A 22,064-nucleotide genomic window follows, 5' to 3' on the forward strand; every position below is an offset into this window, starting at 1 on the left:
CCTCACCAGCAACCCTGTAGGCCCCCATCATCAACATGTTAAAATTTATTTCCAATGTCTTTTACTTTCTTCAACTTTCCCCTCCTCCTTCCTGAGAGGACAATATAGCAGACAATATTTTTGAACCAGCTCATCTGTCTATGGACTTGCAGAAACTTTCAAATTCATCAAACAAAAGTGCTTTTACTATTTGTCATGCTTTAAGCCCAGCCAGTAACTCAGAACCATGCAGCCGCTCACTCATTCCCCCCCTACTTTCCCCCTGCTCCCTGCAGCATGGGAAGGAGAATTGAAGGAATGTAAACCACACAGGTTGAGATAAGAACAGTCCAATAACTAAAGTATAATATAAAACTACTGCTACCACTAATAATAATATTGATAAGGGAAATAACAAGGGGAGAGAATATAAAACTAAACCCTTTAATTTTCCAAATGCTCTATAATATGGCTTAATGATTTTTAGCACTTAATATTCCACACTTCTGAGATTATCTAATCATAAATTTTTTCATATAAAATAAATTGCTTGTTTGATGAATTCAATAGAAATCTATGTCCTATTATAATAAGATTGGTTCCTGGCACCTCTTTCTATAAAAAGTCTGTTTCATTTTTATTGTAATGTGGTCAGATTTCAGTGCTTGGGTTTAAATGTTTGCTTGGGCTGCAAGCTTGCTTCAGACCCATACTCTCTCCATTTCTTCCTCCTGCTTTTGCCTTCCATTGTCTCAAAGTAGATGGCTTTTCTTACTGAGTTTTGCAACCAAACTTTGGAAGAAGGACTTGAATGTAGATAAGGGCATGTCACATTTGCCTTATGTGTGAAGGGTTTGCCTATTTTGTGTATTCCCATGATTTTTTTACTTCAGAGGTGTTGTGACCTGAAGACCCAACCTAAGCCAGCTTTTATCTGCTGAGAAAACCCCATACTGACAATAAAACAATAGAAGATTTACCCTTCAAAGAAACCAGGCATATAACCAGAGCCAGAACCTTGATTGACCAGAATACAGTATAAAACCTGCACAGAACATCAGTTTAAAACAGTGAAGATTATCACACTGCTGACCGTACCTCTATACCATCTGCAGTGGACAAGTATGTACTGATCCTGCATAGGACAAATACCAACAGATTACGTGAGCAATAGTGACTGATTAAACCACACTTTAACATGGTAAGTTGACCTACATAACTATATTGCAACATATATGAACCGTGCTTTCATCTATATTGGGGTACCCCATGTATTAGGCTGTGGCACTGCAATAACCATAGCTAAAACAAAAAACAAACACAACATAATTCCCTTGGTAATTATATGCTAAGTGTCTTTACCTCCCTCCTCAGCTGACAAACAACAGACTTTTAAAACCCCCACAGTCCTTTTTGGCACTCAAAATGGAACTCAATGAATTCGAGATAACAACAGCAATTGGGAGAGGTAGAGAAAAAAAGTGTGGGACATTGTGCAATTGTAGAATGGTTTTGGTTGGAAGGGACCTTAAAAATCATGTAGTTCTGCCCCCCCCCTGCTATTATCATAGAATCATTGGATAGTTAGGGTTGGAAAGGACCTCAAGATCATCTAGTTCCAACCCCCCTGCCATGGGCAGGGACACCTCACACTAGACCATATCACCCAAGGCTTCATCTAACCTGGCCTTGAACACTGCCAGGGAGGGAGCATTCACAACCTCCCTGGGCAACCCATTCCAGTACCTCACCACCCTAACAGTAAAGAATTTCTTCCTTAGATCCAGTCTAAACCTCTGCTGTTTAAGTTTCAACCCGTTACCCCTTGTCCTATCACTACAGTCCCAAATGAATAGTCCCTCACCAGCATCCCTGTAGGCCCCCTTCAGATACTGGAAGGCTGCTATGAGGTCTCCACACAGCCTTCTCTTCTCCAGGCTGAACAGCCCTAACTTTCTCAGCCTGTCTTCATACAGGAGGTGCTCCAGTCCCCTGATCATCCTCGTGGCCCTCCTCTGGACTTGTTCCAACAGTTCCACGTCCTTTTTATGTTGAGGACACCAGAACTGCACACAGTACTCCAAGTGAGGTCTCATGAGAGCAGAGTAGAGAGGTAGAGAAAAAAAAATGTGTGGGACATTGTGCAATTGTAGAATGGTTTTGGTTGGAAGGGAACTTTAAAATCATGTAGTTCCGACCCCCCTGCTATTGCCAGGGATACCTTCCACTAGGCCGGGTTGCTTAAAGCCCCATGCAACCTGACCTTGAAAACTTCAAGATGGGGCATCCACAGCTTCTCTGGGCAACCTGTTTTAGTGTCTCACCACACTCACAGCAAAGAATTTATTTTTTAACATCTAATATAAATCTACCCTCTATCAGTTTAAAACCATTCCTCCTTATCCTATCACTACAGGCCCTGGTAAAAAGTCTTCCTCTATCTTTCTTATATGCCCCTTTCAGAATTGAAAGGCTGCAATAAGGTCTCCCCAGAGCCTTTTCTTCTCCAGGCTGAACAAACCCAATTGTCTCATCTTTTCCTCATAGGAGAGGTATGTCAGCCCTCTGACCATTTCTGTTGCTTTTCTCTAGACCAGTTCAGGTTCAATTTTTTTTATCCACCAATATCCCTAAGTCCTTTTCAACAGGGCTGCTCTCAATCCATCCATTCCCCAGTCACTGCTGATATTGGTGATCACTTCAACCCAGGTGCAGGCCCTTGCACTTGGCCTTGTTGAACTTCATGACGTTCACGCAGGCCCCCTCATCAAGCCTGTGTGCTGGTCCATTATAGGACTATATTTTGGATTGGTGCTGAAAAAATAAAAAAGTGTTCTGTTATTGCTGAGCAATGTTTGCACAGAGTCAAGGCCTTTTCTGATTCTCACACAACTCTGCAATGAGCAGGTTGGGAGTGCACAAGAATTTGGGAGGGGACACAGCTGGGACAGCTGACCCCAAATGTCCGAAGAGATATTCCATGCCATATGACAACATGCTCAGCAATAAAACCTGGGGGAAGAAGAAGGACATGGGGGGACGTTCAGAGTTATGGTGTTTGTCTTCCCAAGTAACTGTTAGGCATGATGGAGCCCTGCATTCCTGGATATGGCTAAACACCTACCTGCCAATAGGAAGTAGTGAATGAATCCCTTGTTTTGCTTTAATTGCATGTGGGGCTTTTGCTTTCCCTGTTAAACTTTCTTTATTTCAACCCCTTTGTTTTCTCACTTTTACCCTTCTGTTTCTCTTCCCTATCCCATCATGGGGAGAATGATCGAGCAGATGTATGGTGCTTAGTTGCTGGCTGGGGCTAAACCACAACACATGCCAAGGTCCCTCTGGATGGCATCCTTTCATCTAGCGAATCAACTATACCACTCAATGTCTTCGGCTAACTTGCTGAGGGTGCACTCATCTTACTATGTCATTGATAAAGTGTTCCGGTTTAAGCCCAGCCGGTAACTCAGAGTCACACAGCTGCTCGCTCACTCCCCACCTTCTTCCCTCCCCCTCCGGCTCCCGGAGGGATGGGGTGGAGAATAATCCAAAGAATGTAAACCCCACTGGTTGAGATAAGAACAGTCCAATAACAAAGGTACAATAGAAACCTACTGCTACTACCACCAATAATAATAATAACGATAAGAGAAATAACAAGGGGAGAGAATACAAAACTGAAAGGGGAAAAAGGAGAACAATAAACACAAGTGATGCACAATACAATTGCTCCCCACCTTCCAACTGATACCCAGCCTGGCTCAAGCAGAGATCTGGACCTTCCAGGTAACTCCCCCCAGTTTATATACTGGGCATGATGTGATGTGGTATGGCATACCCCTTTGGCTAGTTGGGGTCAAGTGTTGTCAGGGTCCAATTGCAGAAAACACCCGTGTCAGACCCCTTTCCTTCGTGATCCCAAGAGTGAAATTAAGGCACAAAATGAGGTCAAGTACCGTAATTGCTCAGTTGCTTTATAACAAAAATACAATTACTATAAAAAAATACAAATACTATAAAAAATAAATTATTGTAAAATAGGGGATAGAGATAGGACAGATCATAAAAAGGATGGAAATGAAGTGATGCGAAGGGTTAACCGATGTACAGGGGGATTAAGATTTAGCCGCTTGCTTAACAATGTTCCTGCTTACTCGTGCTTACTCAACAAATGCGTGCTCAACACTTATCCGTGCTTGCTGGAACAGGGTGGGAGGACCAAGAGGAAGGAACAGTAGCTCCTGTTCTCTGGACCCCTAAACCGGCTGAAATCAGCTTCGTGGTTTGGACAGTGACTAAATCACCAGGGAACATGCGCAACAACTAGAGATGAAAAGTTTTAGGATAGACTTGTTTACTTCATCTTGAGACCCTCGCCCATGACCACCAGGAGACACTACGCAAGCAGGGACCTTTTACCTCATTATAATATGAAGCGAGGATATGTCATGAATATGTATAGGCGTGTTGCGTAACCTCATGAATATGTAATAGTTTAGAGGGTAAATATGAAGGAGAAAAATGCTGAGGTGCGCATGCCTTTGGAGGAGCAATCCCCCATGCGCCTCAGCGCTGAATAAAGTATACCTACTTTACAACTTTAATGAGTTGTGGAGTCTACCCGTGAATCAATTTGGTGAGTCAGGCAGGACAGGGGGTGGGTGAGCACTGACTCGCCAATGGTAATGTGAGGATGTTGATAATCTTCTTGTGATGCAGGTTGGTAGAGAACTACTGTCTTCTTCAAGCTGACTTCCAGCCCAAAAAGCTCAGCCGCCTCCGCAAAGCAAGATGTGAAATGCTGCAGAGCTTCTTCTGTGTGGGCAACAAGGGCGACATCATCAGCAAAAAGCAGTTCACGGACAAAATGATTTAAGGTCTTAGTGTGGGCCTTCAGCCACCTTAGCTTGAATAGGCTCCCATCAGTACAATATCGAATATAAATGTGGTTTTGTTCGTCAAGGTCTACCATAGCCCAATATATACAATTGCAATAACAAACAGACACACCTCCTAGTCCAAGCCCCAAATTCAGTGTAGTTGAGCTCTGCCCCATACAAGCAGAGGTGCTATTTCCAATATTATTACTGCCAGTGCTCTCACCACTGGTGCTGGTACTTGTGGAACTCTGAGAGCTGTGTTGAAGTCCCCAGGGATTTGGTAAAGGATCTCTATTTTCTGTATGAGATGGTTGACTGTCCCCTCCTGATGATGCATTGCTTACTAAGGAAGTAAATGGGTTATCTCCAAACTGCAGAATGGGAAACAAACACATATCATCTTTTAGTAGACTATTTTTAAGTCTGCTAGAAATGGTAAGTTAGTTACCTTTCAAAATTATACATGAAGAGAAATGTTGATGGCTCTTAATCAATTGTAATGACTGTCCTAAAATAAGCCATTGTAAATATTCTGAAAGATACCAACACTGAAAGAGATATTATCTCTCAAAAAAAATAAATTAATCACACCTCATTTTAAACACAGCTACTACACTAGTACTGTGACCACAGTAAAATTATATTTTGCATAGTGTCTTCTGATCTTCAAAGCATTTTTTCTTCCCATTAGTTTCAAAGTTACTACACTCTTAATTTTTCTGAATGAGCCTCAGGAATTTTATCACAAAATCTATTCCTTCAGGTTTAAAAGGGCATAGGAACAAGCCACACATTGACTTCAAGCTTCAAGAAATCAAGTTTTTTCAAGTTCACATTTGAAAAATTACATTAATTTTCTTTCGTTTGGGGGAGGGGATGGGAGGACCATTTACTTTCAGTGGCACTACAGTGTTTCTTACCTGTTCCTGTGCTGCATTCAACATTGGCTCCTAAATATCTGAGTACATACATCACAAGGCATTGTAGCCACCTGGTATACTTTCAAGATTGCTCAAGGCTCTGTCTTGGTTTCGCATCATTTCCTGCATCATTGCAGGGTTTCTGGCAAGCTCTAGTGTTTAATGAAGTAGAACATTTAATTTGTATTAATAAAAGAAAATAAATCCATTCTAAAGTGAAAACATCAGCATTTAGCAGTCTTTCAGTTACTAATGTCTAACTTCATGTAAAATTAGGATTAAAGCTAAATCAAGATGTCACCTTAGTGGGAGGGGAAACAATCGAACTTGATATTTAGCCAACATTCTGCCACAATTGTCAGTATGCTGGCTGAGTCAGAAAGTATTGACTGAATAAAAGTCCCTTGAATGTACCATCATGTTTTTTCTTGTCTCTTCTCAACACAATTTATTTCCAGCATTTCTAACATCAGTACAGCATGCAGCTTATAACATGAACTTGAAAAATAAATACCTTAATTTTCCAAAGCCTCCATTTGTTTCTTGATGCCTTCTGCCACATAAGGCATACCTTACATAACACACAACTTCAGAAACAATCAGAACTACCCATAGTTACGTAAACTGGAAATAAGCAGTATTTTGGAGAATTATTACTTTATAGTAAACTCACTGTTGAGTAGACAACAGAAGATTTTAAGCAGCATCCAACTCTAAACTCAGAAGATATGATTATATAGTGAAAAAAGGGGAACACAAAATCACAAAATGGAATTTATAAACCTTTAGAATTAGTTTTAAGCAATGTTAAGTTCAATGGCTTTGTAACAGTAGCAGTGGAAAATTACTGAGGTGCATGGTACATAGAAAAAAATAGAGTACAGATAGAGAATATACTGGCACAAGATAAATCATTATAGTTTATGTAGTTTTAAAAAAAACAGTCTAGAAGAACAGGACACAGGGATAAGGAGTATCTGGGAATGGCAGGGGTCCAGGATGGGCTACAGTTAAACTAACTGATAAGTAGGAGGATAGGAGGATTATTATGTCTCTGGTGCTAACGAACCAATTAAACTGGTATAAACATCTATGCATGCTTCAAAGGCTGCCAGAAGTGATGAAGATTGTTGGAAGAAGTAAACGACCCTCAGAGACCACCACCACATTTTTGTACGCATGTGGGGAACTTTCTGGAAAATAACGTAATCCATATGTAGCCTCATGAATATGCATGTATGCCCAGGGACTATATAAGGATGGCTTGTGTAGCAATAGGGAGACACACGTTAGGAGGAGCTATCCCCCCTGTCTCCCGGCACCGCAATAAAGAATACCTGCTTGTCAGCTTGAAAACTTTGTTGGCAAGTTTGTTCCTGGAGTTTTCTCCGAATCAATAGTCTTCAACATCTTTCAAAGCTATGCTGCTTTTTTTTTATTAACAGCTTATTTCAGACACCAGCAGCTAGAAATAACATCATTTTCCTACAGTGACCTTTTACAGATTGTCTAACTAGCCTGTATTCCTCAACATTATTTTAACACTCACCTAAGAACGTCCAAATTAAAAAAAGAACAAGGTGTTGCAGGTTGACCCCAGCCAGGTACAACATCATTTCTCCCCACTCCAGGCAGGATGAGGGAGAGAATCAGAAGGGTAATATCCATGGGTTGATATAAAGACATTTTAACATGACATTATATGGTATGCAATATCTCTGGCCAACTTGGTTCAGCTGTCCCAGCTCTGTCCCCTTCCCAACCCTCGTCTATTCACTGCTGGTTGGGGGGGGGGGGGGGGGAGAAAGCAGGCACAGAACAAGAAAGAGAGAAGGCAGTCCTTGGTGTTGTGTGAGCACTGTTCAAACAGTTAAAACACCAGTGTTATCAACACTGTTAGGTCAAAAATCCAAAACATGACACCATACAGGCTGCTATGAAGAAAGTAATCTGAACCAGACTCAATACACAAGGTCTGGCATTTAATACAATGACGTTAAATAAATACAGGAACAGTATAATACTTGAGAATCTTAATTTACATTTTTATTATTTCTAAAATAAATAAATAAACTGTTGTCTCTAGATGTCTTCCTGGCCAAACTCAAACAGGAAGTACACAGAAGGTGGAAGCAAGGACAGGAAACCTGGGAGGAATACAAAGATACCGTCCAAGTCTCACTTTCCTATATGAAATTAGAAAAGACAAAGCCCAAAAGGAATTGAATTTCACAAGGTATGTCAAAAGCAACAAGAAGGGTTTCTATAAATACACAGGTGATACAGGGAACCTGGTTACACAGGACACAAAAAAGGTTGAGGTACTTAATGCTGCCTTTGCTTCAGCCTTTACTAGCAAGACTGGTTTTCAGGAATACCAGGCCCCTGAGATCAGGGGAAAAGGCTGGAGCAAGGAAGATGTACCTTTGGTGCAACAGAATCAGGTCAGGGAATACTTAAGTAAACTGGACATACTTAAGTCCATGGGCTCTTGCGGGATGCACCTATGAGTGTTAAGGGAGCTGGCAGATGTCATTTTGTAAGGCCACTCTGAGTCTTTGATCCATCATGGAGACTGGGAGAAGTGCCCGAGAATTGGAGAAAAGCAAATGTCACTCCTATCATCCAGAAGGGCAAGGAAGAGGACCCAGGAAACTACAGGACAGACAGCCTCACCTCTATCCCTTGGAAGGTGATGGAGCAGCTAATCCTGGAAACCATTACCAGGCACAGGAAGGACAAGAAAGCCAACAGGAATAGTCAGTATGGATTAACCAAGGGAAAGTCATGCTTGACCAACTTGAAAAACTTCTATGACAAAATGACTGTCTATATAGGTAAGGGGAGAGCAGTGGATATAGTTTAACTAGACTTCTGAATGCTTTTGACATTCTGACATTTTGACATAGCATCCTCATAGAGAAGCTGATGAAGTAGGGGCTGGATGAGAAGAATGGAAAACTGGCTGAGGGCCAGATCCAGAGGGCAGTGATTAGTGGAATAAAGTCTAGTTGAAGGCCAGTAACTAAAGCCATAACCCAGGGCTCAATATTGGGTCCAGTCCTGTTTCACATCTTCATTAATGATATGGATGATGGGGCAGAGTATACCCTTAGCAAGCTTGCTGATGACTCAGAACTGGGAGAAGTGGCTGATACACCAGAGGGTCATGCTACTATCCAGAGGGACCTCTCAACAGGCTATAGAAATGGGCTGACAGGGATCTCATGCATTTCAACAAGGGGAACTGGTGAAAAGTCCTGCACTTAGGGAGGAATGATCCCATGCACCAGTATATGTTGGGAGCCATCAAGCTGGAAAGCAGCTTGACAGAAAAGGCCCTGGGGTTCCTGGTGGACACCAGGTTGAACACAAGCCAGCAATGTGTCCTTGCAGCAAACGCAGCTAGTGGTATCCTGGGCTACATTAGGAGGAGTATTGGCAGCAGGTCAAGGTGATCTTTCCCCTCTACTCAGCACTGGTGAGATCACACCTGTAGTCGTGTCCAATTATGGGCTCCCCAGTACAAGCAAGACATGGACATACTGGAGGGAGTCCAGTGCAGGGCCACAAAGATGATGAAAGAGCTGGAGCACCTCTCATATGAGGAAACCCTGAGAGAGCTGAGAGTGTTTAGCTTAGAGAAGAGAAGGCTCATGGGAGATCTCATCAATGTATATAAATACCTGAAAGTTAGGTGCAAAGATGTAGCCAGGCTCTTGTCAGTGGTGCCCAGTGACAGGACAAGAGGCAACTGACACAAACTGAAACCCAGGAGGTTCTTGTCTGATCATAAGGAAATACGTTTTTACAGTGAGGGCGACTGAGCATGGCAACAGGTTGCCCAGGGAGCTTGTAGAGTCTCCCTCCTTGGAGATGTTCAAAAGTTGTCTGGACATGGTCCTGGGTAACTGGCTCTAGGTGACCCTGCTCAAGCAGGGGTGTTGAACCAGATGACCTCCAGAGGTCCCTTCCAACATCAACCAGTCTGTGATTCCCAGACACCTATAGTCTCATCACTTCTTCAGCACAGCAGTTTCAAACATTAAAAAAATGGATGAGTATCACTGCAATCATTACCACCTTTTCATCTTATCCTTGGGATGCCTGTCAGAGAATTGCTTCCTCAATCCTTACCTTGCTTTAGGGATCCTGATGTAGTCCTACACCCTCAAACAGTACTAATTCTATGTTTGGGGCTTAAAGGAGACTAGCAAGATCTATAAATATGAGATTTATTCCATACCACACCTTTAGTGGGACACCCCACTGAACGTCAAATTAAGTTAAAGCCTAATTTCATCACAAGACTAATGTCAGAATTTCAGTATTCTTTAAGGCTATGTAATCACATTGTTATCATGCTCTTACAAAGTTAATGCCATTCTAAACTAGCACAAACACTAAAGACTGCTTGCCAAATTCATATGCTCACCCTGCCTACTTCAGAGGAATAAGCACAAGTGCTACCACACAGTGAAACAGATCAAGGACTGTTCAGATTGTCCTTCAGACTGCTATGCTGCACCAACTGTAACTAAGGAGCTGATTCAAGTGACTTAACAGTAACGGCTCAGTTTGTAAGATATCATTAATTTTCAAAAGGCATATGCATGATATCTAGGGACACAACCTTACAGACTTTGGGTTGCTTCTCTTGTTGAATAGCAGGAGTATTTGTACATTTGAATGCATTTTAGTCAAACCTAGGTTTGCCCAAACAGAAAGCTATCAAACTAGAAATTAAGAATGCTTTTACTACTTAGAGGTAAAAAGACTGCTGATCAGTCAGGTTACCTGTTTTGTGTTTTGATAACCAGGTAAGTCCATAATTAATTCCATGCTGAATCGAAGTATCTTGATCTTTTAACTTTTTTCCAGCAAATATCAAAACAAGCTGATCACTGTGGGACTTGAAATGCTTAGATTTCTTCCTTGAACAAAACAGAAGTTAATATTATACAGTTATGTAATTGAATATTGAACTACTAATCTTTTAATCTTTAAGGAATAGCTATATTTTGCTCACATTTATTATATCAATCCACTTGTAACATATGTTTTGCTTTATACAACCTAGAAACACTTCAGTAAGTTATTTCAACTTTTTATCCAAAGGAAGACGGGAAATCAAATTTCCTATGCAATTAAAGTCAACTGTTTCATATCTAGATCACTAAGTATACAGGTAGAAATAAAAAATTTGGTGTCACTTAAAGACTATACTGTCATTTCAATCAGGCATGTACCAACAACGCATTACATATACATTACACATGCTATTGAAAACATACATTGCTGACATGCTGAGGATGCAACAACATATTATGTTAATTCAGTCCACATTTGTGCAGGCACTGCAAAGAGTAGTAAATATACTGAAACAAGGGGAGCACAAAATCACAAAATGGAATTTATAAACCTTTAGAATTAGTTTTAAGCAATGTTAAGTACAATGGCTTTGTAACAGTAGCAGTGGAAAATTACTGAGGTGCATAATACATAGAAAAAATAGAGTACAGATAGAGAACATACTGGCACAAGATAAATCGTTATAGTTGATGTAGTCTTAAGAAAAACAGTCTAGAAAAACAGGACACAGGGATAAGGAGTATATGGGAATAGCAGGTGTCCAGGATAGGCTACGGGTAAACTAACTGATAAGTAGGAGGATAGGAGGGTTATTATGTCTCTGGTGCTAACGAACCAATTAAACTGGTATAAACATCTACTGCACGTGCTTCAAAGGCTGCCAGAAGTGATGAAGATTGTTGGAAGAAGTAAACGACCCTCAGAGACCACCACCACATTTTTGTACGCATGCGGGGAACTTTCTGGAAAATAACGTAATCCATACGTAGCCTCATGAATATGCATGTATGCCCAGGGACTATGTAAGGATGGCTTGTGTAGCAATAGAGAGACACACGTTAGGAGGAGCTATCCCCCATGTCTCCCGGCGCCGCAATAAAGAATACCTGCTTGTCAGCTTGAAAACTTTGTTGGCAAGTTTGTTCCTGGAGCTTTCTCCAAACCAGTTTGGCACCCCAGATGGGACCCTCTCTGCTCGGCTGCAGGACCCGCTGAGGACAGGGCTCCCTAGGGCCCTCGGGAATTTTTCCCAAAGGGACCCATCGACTCATTCGGATCACTGCAGGTGCAGACAAGGACCATCTTCATAAAAGGTATTCTTTTCTTTTGTATAGCCTGTAAGGTGCAGGGGGCATCTTGCATAAAGACTACATTGATAATTGGATTGGTTTGGTAAGCGTACGCAAGGTTTGGAAGCCTTCCGTAAATCGAGATAAGAAATCTCGTAGGTAAAGGCGTATACCCAGCTGCTAGCGTCCGTTTGGTATACACCCACAAGAAGCAGGGGGCTTCTTGTGGTTTGGGTCCTGCAAGATGCAGGGGGTGCCTCGTGGATATGGTTTTGGATCTTCCTGTGGCTTGTTACATTAAGGATTTTGGTCTTGTGATTTTGGTATTGGTGACAGGATGTTATAACTGTGTTATTAATTGTGGTTTGTTTGATAGAATTTTAGTCTCTGTCTCTGTTTCAAGTGATGTAACTGTGTGGAATGTGTCTGTGGGATCCCTAGTGTGTGTGAGTGAGAGATTGATAATGGAAAATCAGCAGAGTGAAGAGATCATGCAAAAGAGTCCTTTAGGGTGCATTTTGGCACACTGGAAAGAACTGGGAGGGTCTCCTGGGGGCTCGGTAAAGAAGAAAATGTTGTCCAGCTGTTTTGAAAAATATTGTAACCGATGGTGGCCTTTGTCTACTTTGGAAGATCAGGAAAAATTGCCTAAAACTGGAACCTGAACTATAATATATTGTTACAATTCATGTTGTTTTGAGGCTGCAAGGAAAATGACATGAAGTAATGTATGCCAATATGTTCTTCACTTTAAGAGACCACGTGGAGTGACAGACGCAATGCAGAATTAATATAGCTCCGCCAGATCTTTTAATTTTGGTTTTGGAAAAGGAGAGGGAAAAACTGAAAGTTAAGATGGAGAGATGTTGTTCAGCCTGTGATACTGGGGAAAGATGTTTAAAGTCAAAAAACAGTAATCAGGAAGATAGGCTGTAAAATTCTCACAGGTACCTCCGAGAGGAGCACCCATTAGGAGGACCTCCCTGAAATAGAAGAAATCCTTAATCAGGTATATCTGGGAGTATGGGCATCTGAAGTTCCAGGTAAGGTGAAAAATGCTTTGCCTGTTAAAGTGGAAATAAAAAGGGGGGGGGGGGGGGCTGCCCAATTAGAATAAAACAATATCCCTGAAAATTAGAAGATCAAAGGGAATTTAAAAAAAAAAGTCCTTGATAAATTTTAAAACATATATTATTAATTGAATGTGAATTGTAATATCATATTCTGGACAGTAAAGAAATAGGATGATAAAAGTTGCAGATTGATTCAAGATCTCAGAGCAGTCAACAAAACTGCAGAGGATATTTGTCCAGTAGTAGCTAATTTGTATGATTTATTGACTAAAGTGAATAATAATCAGAAATGGTTTGCCGTCTTGGATTTAAAGGATGCTTTCTTTTGCTTACCATTGGCCAAAGAAAGCCAAAATTTATTTGCTTTTGAATGGGAAAATACTGACACAGGAAGGGAAACTCAATTAACTTGGACGGTATTACCTAAAGGGTTTAAAACAGTCCAGCAATTTCTGGAAATCAGCACGAGAACTAGGATCATGGAAGCCACCTGCTCAGATGGGGACTCTGTTACAATATGTGGATGACCTATTAATTGCTACAGAAATAAAGGAAGAATGGATCCAGTGGACAGTGGAATTATTAACTTTTCTGGGACTGAATGGTTATTGGGTATCCAGACAAAAGGCCCAACTAATCCAAACCCTAGTTTCCTACCTAGGATATGAAATAACAGGAGGACAGAGAGAACTTGGAGCTGCTAGAAAAGAAGCCATCTGTCAGACTCCACGACCATCAACTGGCAAGGAGCTCCGGACATTACTGGGAATGACTGGATGGTGCAGACTTTGGATCCATGATTACGGTGTTCTGGTAAGACCACTATACGAACTGTTGAAGGGAAATCCTTCTTCTTTAGAATGGACTAATTCAGCAGAGAGGGCTTTTAGAAATTTAAAAACAGAGCTAATGAGAGCTGTAGCTCTGTGACTTCCAGATGTAACTAAATCCTTTTGGCTATATTCCTGTGAAGAACAGGGAATAGCTTTGGGGGTTCCTTGCTCAAAAACTAGGACCCTACAAAAGGGCAGTGACGTGTTTTTCAAAACAGCTGGATGAAGCGAGCAAAGGATGGCCCAGATGCCTAAGGGCTGTGGCAGCAGTTGTCATGAATATTGAAGAAGCTCGCAAATTCACCTTGGGACAAAAATTACTGTGCTAATGTCCCATGATGTATCAGCAGTCCCGGAACAGAAAGGAGCCCACTGGTTATCTCCTTCATGTTTTTTTAAATACCAGGCCACCCTTGTGGAACGAGATGATATAGAAAGTGTGGTCACTAACGTTGTCAATCCAGCATCCTTTTGCAGGAACAATCGACAGAACCACTAAGACAAGACTGCTTGGCCACCATAGAGACTGTATATTTGAGCCGACCAGACTTGAAAGAAAAACCTCTGGAAGATGCCGATTCTTGGTTTACTGATGGTAGTAGCTTCATGAAAAATGGTAAACAAAAGGCAGGATATGCCATTAACACCACTTCACAGGTAACAGGGGCTAAACCTTTACCCTCGAACACCTCTGCCCAGAAGGCAGAAATAATAGCGTTAACGAGAGCCCTGGAATTGGCTGAAGATAAAAGGATAAATATTTGGACTGATTATGCACATGGTGCTATCTGGAAAGAACGAGGACTTTAGAACAAACATGCTACAGAAATTCTACAGTTACTGGAGGCTGTTCAGCTACCTGAAGAAGTAGCTATTATGTACTGTAAAGGACATCGACAAGGTGACTCTGATCAGGAAATTGGAAATAATTTGGCCAATTTTGAAGCCAAACAAGCAGTTGAACAATCACAAATCATGTCCTTAATCCCTGATGGCAAACTAACAACTGAAAAATCTAAACCTAGGTATTCAAAAGAGGATAAAAATCTAAAAGGACAGGAAAATAAAGAAGATTGGGTTCAGATACCTGATGGGCGAATTGTAATCCCCTATAACCAACTCTGGAAGTTAGTTCAGGGAGAACATAATAAAACTCATTGGGGTAGCAACTCTTTATATAAATATTTAGACAAACAAATTGTAGGAAGAAATCTATACAACACAGTTCAATCAGTGACAAAACAATGTCAGCTATGTCTTAAGAATAAGCATAAAACTGAAAACAGAAATCAAATTGGGACAATTGTGAGAGGAAGTTACCTGGGACAGCAGTGGCAAATAGATGTTTCTGAATTATCAAGAAAAGGAGGTTATCGATATTTGTTGGGGTTAACAGATACTTTTTCTGGCTGGCCAGAAGCATTCCCTTGTAGGATAAATAATGCAAGACAACTGATTAAAACATTATTTAATGAGATAATACCTTGCTTTGGAGTACCAGCGGCAATTTCTTCTAACCGAGGTTTGCAGTTTAGTGCAAAATTGTTACAAGAAATTAGCAAAAATTGGAAATTGATTGGCAAGTACATGTTCCATACAGGCCTCGGGCCAGTGGACAAGTAGACAAGATGAACCATCTGATCAAGCAGCAAATTAGTAAAATATGTCAGGAAATGTATTTATATTGGTACCAAGGTTTACCCCTGGCTCTATTAAGAATTCGAACTAAACCTCGGTCGAAAGAAGAGGTTAGCCCATTTGAAATTTTATATAGAAGACCATAACAGTCCCAGTTTAAATGAGAAAGTCTTCAGGAAGTGGGGGAATGCTATCTCTGACAGTTTTTGGTCAATCTGGGAAAATAATTGGAGGAGATAAATAAGAGAGTAGCAGGGACAAGAGCAAGAGGTTTGGATTATCCAATTCACCCTTTCAGATCTGGAGACTGGGTTTATGTTAAGAATTTTTCGGGAGATCCTCTACAGAAGAACTGGAGCGGACTGTACCAGGTATTACTGACCACCTTTACAGCAGGGAAGATAAAGGAACAACCTGCTTGGATACATTATTCAAGAATAAAGAAAGCACCAGAACCAGAGAAGACATGGCAGATCAAAACTTCAGGACCCTTACGTATGAAATTGCGTCGGTCATAATTTGGACCTGTATGTTAACTGATGCACAAGCTTGGGACTAGAATTTATACCTGAAATTAATACAAAATGTTACTGAAATTTTTAATCGTAGTGACTGTTGGGTGTGTGCACAGTTGCCTAAATCAGGGGAAAGCCTGGAACTCCCATTAATTGGAGCTCCAATTCCTAACACTGTTTCATGGACAATTCTGTGGGTGAACACTAGCAATTTGTATTCAAACGAAAGGTTAAAATTTGGAATAGTTAATCCTAATCCAGGTAATAAATATTACACCTGTGCACAAAGATGTATTACACCAAGAACCAGGGTAGGAGACCATACTTGCTTAAATATACAGATGTAGGTCACCATTCAAATTATAGATGGTATCGTAGTTTAGCGGTGGCCCGTTCCTAAAGGGAAAGGATGGTATTGGTTATATGGAGAAAATGCTTATAAGACTTCACCCCCCAACTGGAAAGGGGCAAGCACCTTAGGTGCTATAATACCCAATTTTACTATTATCGACAGGTATCCTTCCGGAACCTGTATTAGAAGTTTTGTTAAACGGATTAAGCGAAGGTTTAACCCTATTATTGAACGGCACACTGCATTTCATAGTTTTGTGAGAGGGATAATTCCATCTTTGGGAGTAAGTGAATTAGAGAAAGCAATTGTAAATATCTCAGCAACCATAGAGGAAATGGAAAGTAAAGACACTGATATGATGCAGGCAGAACAACAAGACATAACCAGCCTATCTAAAGTGGTATAAAACCGAATGGCTCCAGACGTGTTATTGGCATCACAAGGAGGAGTTTGTTCCATAATCAATGAAAGTTGTTGTTCCTACATAGACCAATGCCGTGGAAAGGACTTGGTCAGAGACCAATATGATCAGACAAAAAGCCATTTATTGCAAAGCATTAACTCCTTATATACTATTGCTTACACACACCTACAGCAATTTGGCATATCATGATTGGATCATGATCTGTAACAAACTGAGGACCCTTAGTGACTAACATATAATTGGTTAAGCACAGGTATGAGAACTTGACCTCGAACGCTTGCCAACAGTCCACAGTTCTCATAACTCAGTGAATTCCAGCTTCTTCTTATCTTGCTTGCTTAGGCTTCCTCGGGCCTCCCATGGCCTTGCTGTATCCCACGGAGTTATTCAGAGCTCATGTACCAAATATTCATTTTCTTGTGAGAACACTGTCTCCACATCTCCCCCTTTTTAGTTTTACTAAAAGTTTTTTACAATTTGTTGTGTCTGCTCTATCACTGCTTAACTTGTGTAACATAACAACCCACTACTCTAGGTAGCATTATTTCAGTAAGATTGGTCTGATTTGAAGTCACTTGAAGTCACCTTTATAACATGTGGCATACCAGTGAATCCTACACACCATGTAACAGGATGGACAAATGGGGATTTAACAAATGTGCCCAGTATACTTGTCCATTACCCATGTCACACATAATAGAACAGATATTACAAAGATTTGTCATTGCTGTTTCTTTATGTTGTTGAGATCTGGGGCTTTGTATATTTCTCTGGCAGTCAGTATGGCCCTGTTGATAGCTCTACACAGCTGGGCCTACCCTTTTCTCCTGGATAGCTCTCTGATAACAGTGGAAGCCATCCCTCACATCAAGGTCTGGCATGGCATGTGTCTCCACTGCTCTACGCCTGCTAGGTTGCAGCCAGCAGCGGAGCTAAAGGTTCTTCTTGGTGGCAGACACAGAGGCCAACCCAGTCTTGCCCTTGACTGTGGTAGCAGGCATTTGATCAATCTCAGTCCTTGAACCTTGTTGTCAATGCAGAGTTTCACCTGCTTCACCCAGTAACAAGTCACTACTACAGCAAAGCACACATAGATTTACATTAGCAGAGTAACTATCACAGAGTGCAGCAGCATGCTGAAGATGCCAATGACAGTGAGGGACTAACCAAAGAAACTTCTTACCAGTGGAGTTCTCCCACCCTCTTAATTTGTTCCATTACTTGCTTTATAACACTACCATCATATTAGAATCTTTCTAGCTTTTACCTTAGCATTTTCTAGCAGCTGCTGTAAATTTGCATGTTCTAACATCTCTTTTACAAGTGACAATTCCATACAATACCAGGTATAGTTTATTATTAGCAACTGGCTAGTAAATACAGGTGGTTTTATATGCAAAATCCCAGCCTCTAATAATAGCTACTTTACAAGCACGCATATTCAAGCTGTTACTTTTCAGTTGCCCTCAAGTGATGTTTTACAATCATTCGTTTCTGTCTATCTCATTATGCTTGGGGTTTTCACGGTCAGCTTCTGAAAATGATGCATCGAGTTCTTCCAATCATCTGTCCAGCTCATGGCAAGTAGGTAGGACAGAAATATACCCCTTCCTCCGGGTTGTCAGTTCTTGAGAAATAGACAGATTAAAGTGACTCCTTAAAGCAGAAGCATTCTAATGCAAAGGGGATGTGAAGCAGCTGCAGAAGTAAACTGTACAGTGTTAACAGTCAAGTTTGCTGTAGCATTACCCTTTTTTTTTTGATTACACATGCAGAATCAAAAGCAATACTTTCTAACCCCTATTGTTAGGGGTTTTCCATATTGTCTGGAAAACCAGCTTGAAGCAATATAGATCAAAACTACAGTCATTAATAACAGCTAGAGTGAGTTAATTATTTAGCATGCATAAAATTCTTACCCAATAGGTGTAAAAACTATTACATGAACCCAACAACAAATCAAAACAAAACAAAAAAAATACACAGAGCACTGTCTGCCCTCATCACACACACACACGCTTGGGATCCCACAAGCACACTTCACCCAACTACAATATTCAAAACACAAAATACAGACAATCATTACTCCCTCTACACAGTCCCACATGGAGAGCATGGCACAAGGACCTTGTGAAGACTATCAGGAAATCAGCTCCAAGAAGCATCATCGCAGTGCGAGGTGGCAGGCTCAACCTTATCAGGCGTCTCCTCAGAGGCTCTGCCTCCCTCACATTGCATGAGGCTTGGGCTTTTATATTGACCAAAAAGCACACTCATTCCAACACAGGTGGCCAGCCTATGTTGGAAGAAGTGGTCAGCCATATCTATAAAGGTCTCCAAAGGTCACTGGAAACATGGATATACTTATATTCACTAACTTCTAGCTCATAAGCATCACAGACCGACTTCGTGCAAAAGGGTAACCTAACCCATAATAGTCATTTATATTTTAAACACTCATGAGAGACCCACAGTTCACAAGACCCATGTATTGGATAAATTACAGAATCACAGAATCCCAAGGGTTGGAAGGAACCTTGAAAGATTCAGTCCAACCCCCCTGCAAGAGCAGGGTAACCCAGAGTACGTCACACAGGAACTTGTCCAGGCGGACCTTGAATATCTCCAACGTAGGAGACTCCACAACCCCTCTGGGCAACCTGTTCCAGTGCTCTGTCACTCTTACAGTAAAGAAGTTCAGAGTTCATCCAGTTAACTCATTCAGCTGTTGGCAAGGGGGATATCCTGGTTCTCCTTTGGTGCTGCTGGCTCTTTCCAGGGCTTCACCCACTGAGCTGGCACCCACCGCAGGCCGGAGTCTGTAATTACACACATATATCCTCGACCACTTGATTTTACTTCCACAGGACCCTTCCAAATGCCAGTTTCCATGTCCTTGTATTGGACCAGGATACCCTGAGTCTTATTCATATAACCTGAGCCTAATGCCTGGCCATGTATTACAGCAGGAGGGTCATTAAAGTCTCCTGTTAGTCACAAGAAATTCATAACATATACAGCTTTCTGTATTCTTGCTACCGGCGTAAGCCCTTCTTCCCCCTTTTTTTTGTTTTTCCAATAACTGTTTCAGTGTTTGATGTGTTCGTTCAATGATAGCTTGTCCTGTAGGAGAATGAGGAATACCAGTAACATGAGAAACGCCCCAATTGCTCAAAAATTTAGAAAGTGTTGAAGAAGAATAGCTAGGTGCATTGTCTGTTTTGAGCTGTAAAGGTACTCCCATAGCTGCGAAGCAGCCACGTAGATGCATAATTACATGGCGTGCCGTTTTGCCAGCCAGGGGAGTGGCCCACACAATGTGAGAAAAGGTGTCAATAGTAACATGGACATACTTCAATTTTCCAAAAGAAGTCACATGGGTCACATCCATTTGCCAAAGCTGAAGAGTTTGAAGGCCTCGAGGATTAACCCCAAGGCCTATGCCACCTGCTTGACCCTGACAGTCAGGACAAGACTGTACAATACCTCGGGCATCTGTCAAGGACAGGCCGAACTGTCGAACCAACATGTTTGCCAATTGGTGGAAGAAGGCATGAGATGTCCGGGCTTGTTGAAAAATATCTACTGGTGGCCCTGCCCATGCCGGAGCAACTAATTTATCTGCCTTATCATTCCCGTCGCAAAGGCTTTCTGAAAGGCCTGAGTGGCTGCGAATATGCATAATAAAATATTCGCATTTACAACTATTTACAAGATGTAACAGAGTTTTCAACAGGGTCCACAATCTGCGGTTAGTAACCTCTTGTAAAATTGCCCTTTCTAGACGCTGAACAATTCCTACAACATATAAGGAGTCACAGACGATATTAAGTGGTGTATCAGGCCATTGTTGGAACACCGCAACAACGGCACTTAGTTCCAGCATTTGTAGTGAATCAGTGGATTGGCCCGGTATTTTCTGTTCCTTCCAACCATCCTCTGCTTGCCAAACATATCCAGCCATGTGATTGCTTTTGCTAGCATCTGTAAACACAGTTATACCTGAAACAGGCTTGCTGGTATAAAAGGTAGCATCCGCATATCGGTTGTTCTTTGGTACTGTGAACAATTTATGCGGTGGAAAATGTACACTAATTTGGCCAAAGAAATCAATTAAGGCAATTTGAAAGGCAGTGCAAGATTGTCGTGCCCAATCCAACCATATTTTGGTAAGAGGTAAACAAAGTTGTGATGGATCACTGCCTAGGATTTCCCGGCAACGTGCACGGCCTCGCGTGATTAAAAGGGCAAATGCTTCCAATTGCGTAGTGACAGTAGTGTGCAAATGATAAGGTAAAAAGATCCACTCTAATATACACAAGGGATCAGTCTTCTGCAAGTTCCATTGTGCTAACAGGCTAAATGGATGATATTCATTGTTTATAATGAACAAGGTTATAGGCAAATCTGGATTCCATCGGGAGGCATAAGAGTTATATACCTTGGCCATGATATGGGCCAATGCCTCCTGCTGGATTTTTGACAGAGCTCTTTTATCCTCCGCATGCGGCTTGCCCTTCAATAGGGGCATCAGTTCAGCCAAATCATCATTAGTAATGCCACATAAGGGACGGATCCACTGAATATCACCCATCAATTTCTGAACATCAGATAAGGTTCTTATATCTGAGGTAATTTCAATCTTTTGGGGCCTGACTTCAGTTCTGGAAATAATCCACCCCAAATATCTCCATGGGGCTTCGCGCTGGATTTTCTCAGATGCAATGACCAAACCTGCCTTTGCCAACTCTGATTGTAATAGCCCAAGTAGGTGGTCCTTATTTAAATCCTGCCCTGCAATCAGATTATCATCCATATAGTGGTAAATTAAACAGTGCTGTAAATATTGACGAATCGGCTGTAATGCCCAGGAAACATAAATCTGACAAATAGTAGGAGAATTTTTCATACCCTGAGGCAGCACAACCCATTCATATCTTTTTACTGGTTCTCCTTTGTTAATTGCTGGGACAGAGAAAGCAAATTTTTCCCGATCACTCGGATGCAGGGGAATTGTGAAAAAGCAGTCTTTTAAATCAATTATTATTAAATCCCATCCTTCGGGTATCATAGTGGGACTAGGTAAACCAGCTTGCAAGGCACCCATGTCTTGCATGATGGCATTTATAGCCCGCAAGTCATGTAACAATCACCATTTTCTGCTTTTCTTGGGGGTGGTAAATATAGGAGTATTCCATGGGCTGGTGGAAGGCACAATATGGACTGCTTCTAATTGTTCAGCGACCAATTCATGAATATGGGACAGCTTTTCTTTTGTCAGCAGCCATT

At 41.4% G+C, this 22,064-nt stretch overlaps 1 long non-coding RNA gene across 1 annotated transcript; it reads right to left on the minus strand.

Annotated features, from left to right (window-relative positions):
• Positions 1 to 19,845: 19,845 nt before the first annotated feature.
• LOC117438275 (uncharacterized) lies at positions 19,846 to 20,292 on the minus strand. The gene is made up of 2 exons (XR_004550681.1): positions 20,262 to 20,292; positions 19,846 to 19,898 (listed from the first exon to the last, which is right to left on the minus strand). It is a non-coding gene; the product is annotated as an uncharacterized lncRNA (long non-coding RNA).
• Between the last annotated feature and the right edge of the window lie 1,772 nt (positions 20,293 to 22,064).

Source organism: Melopsittacus undulatus, assembly GCF_012275295.1.
Source record: "Melopsittacus undulatus isolate bMelUnd1 chromosome W unlocalized genomic scaffold, bMelUnd1.mat.Z SUPER_W_unloc_4, whole genome shotgun sequence".
Taxonomy (NCBI): Eukaryota; Metazoa; Chordata; class Aves; order Psittaciformes; family Psittaculidae; genus Melopsittacus; species Melopsittacus undulatus.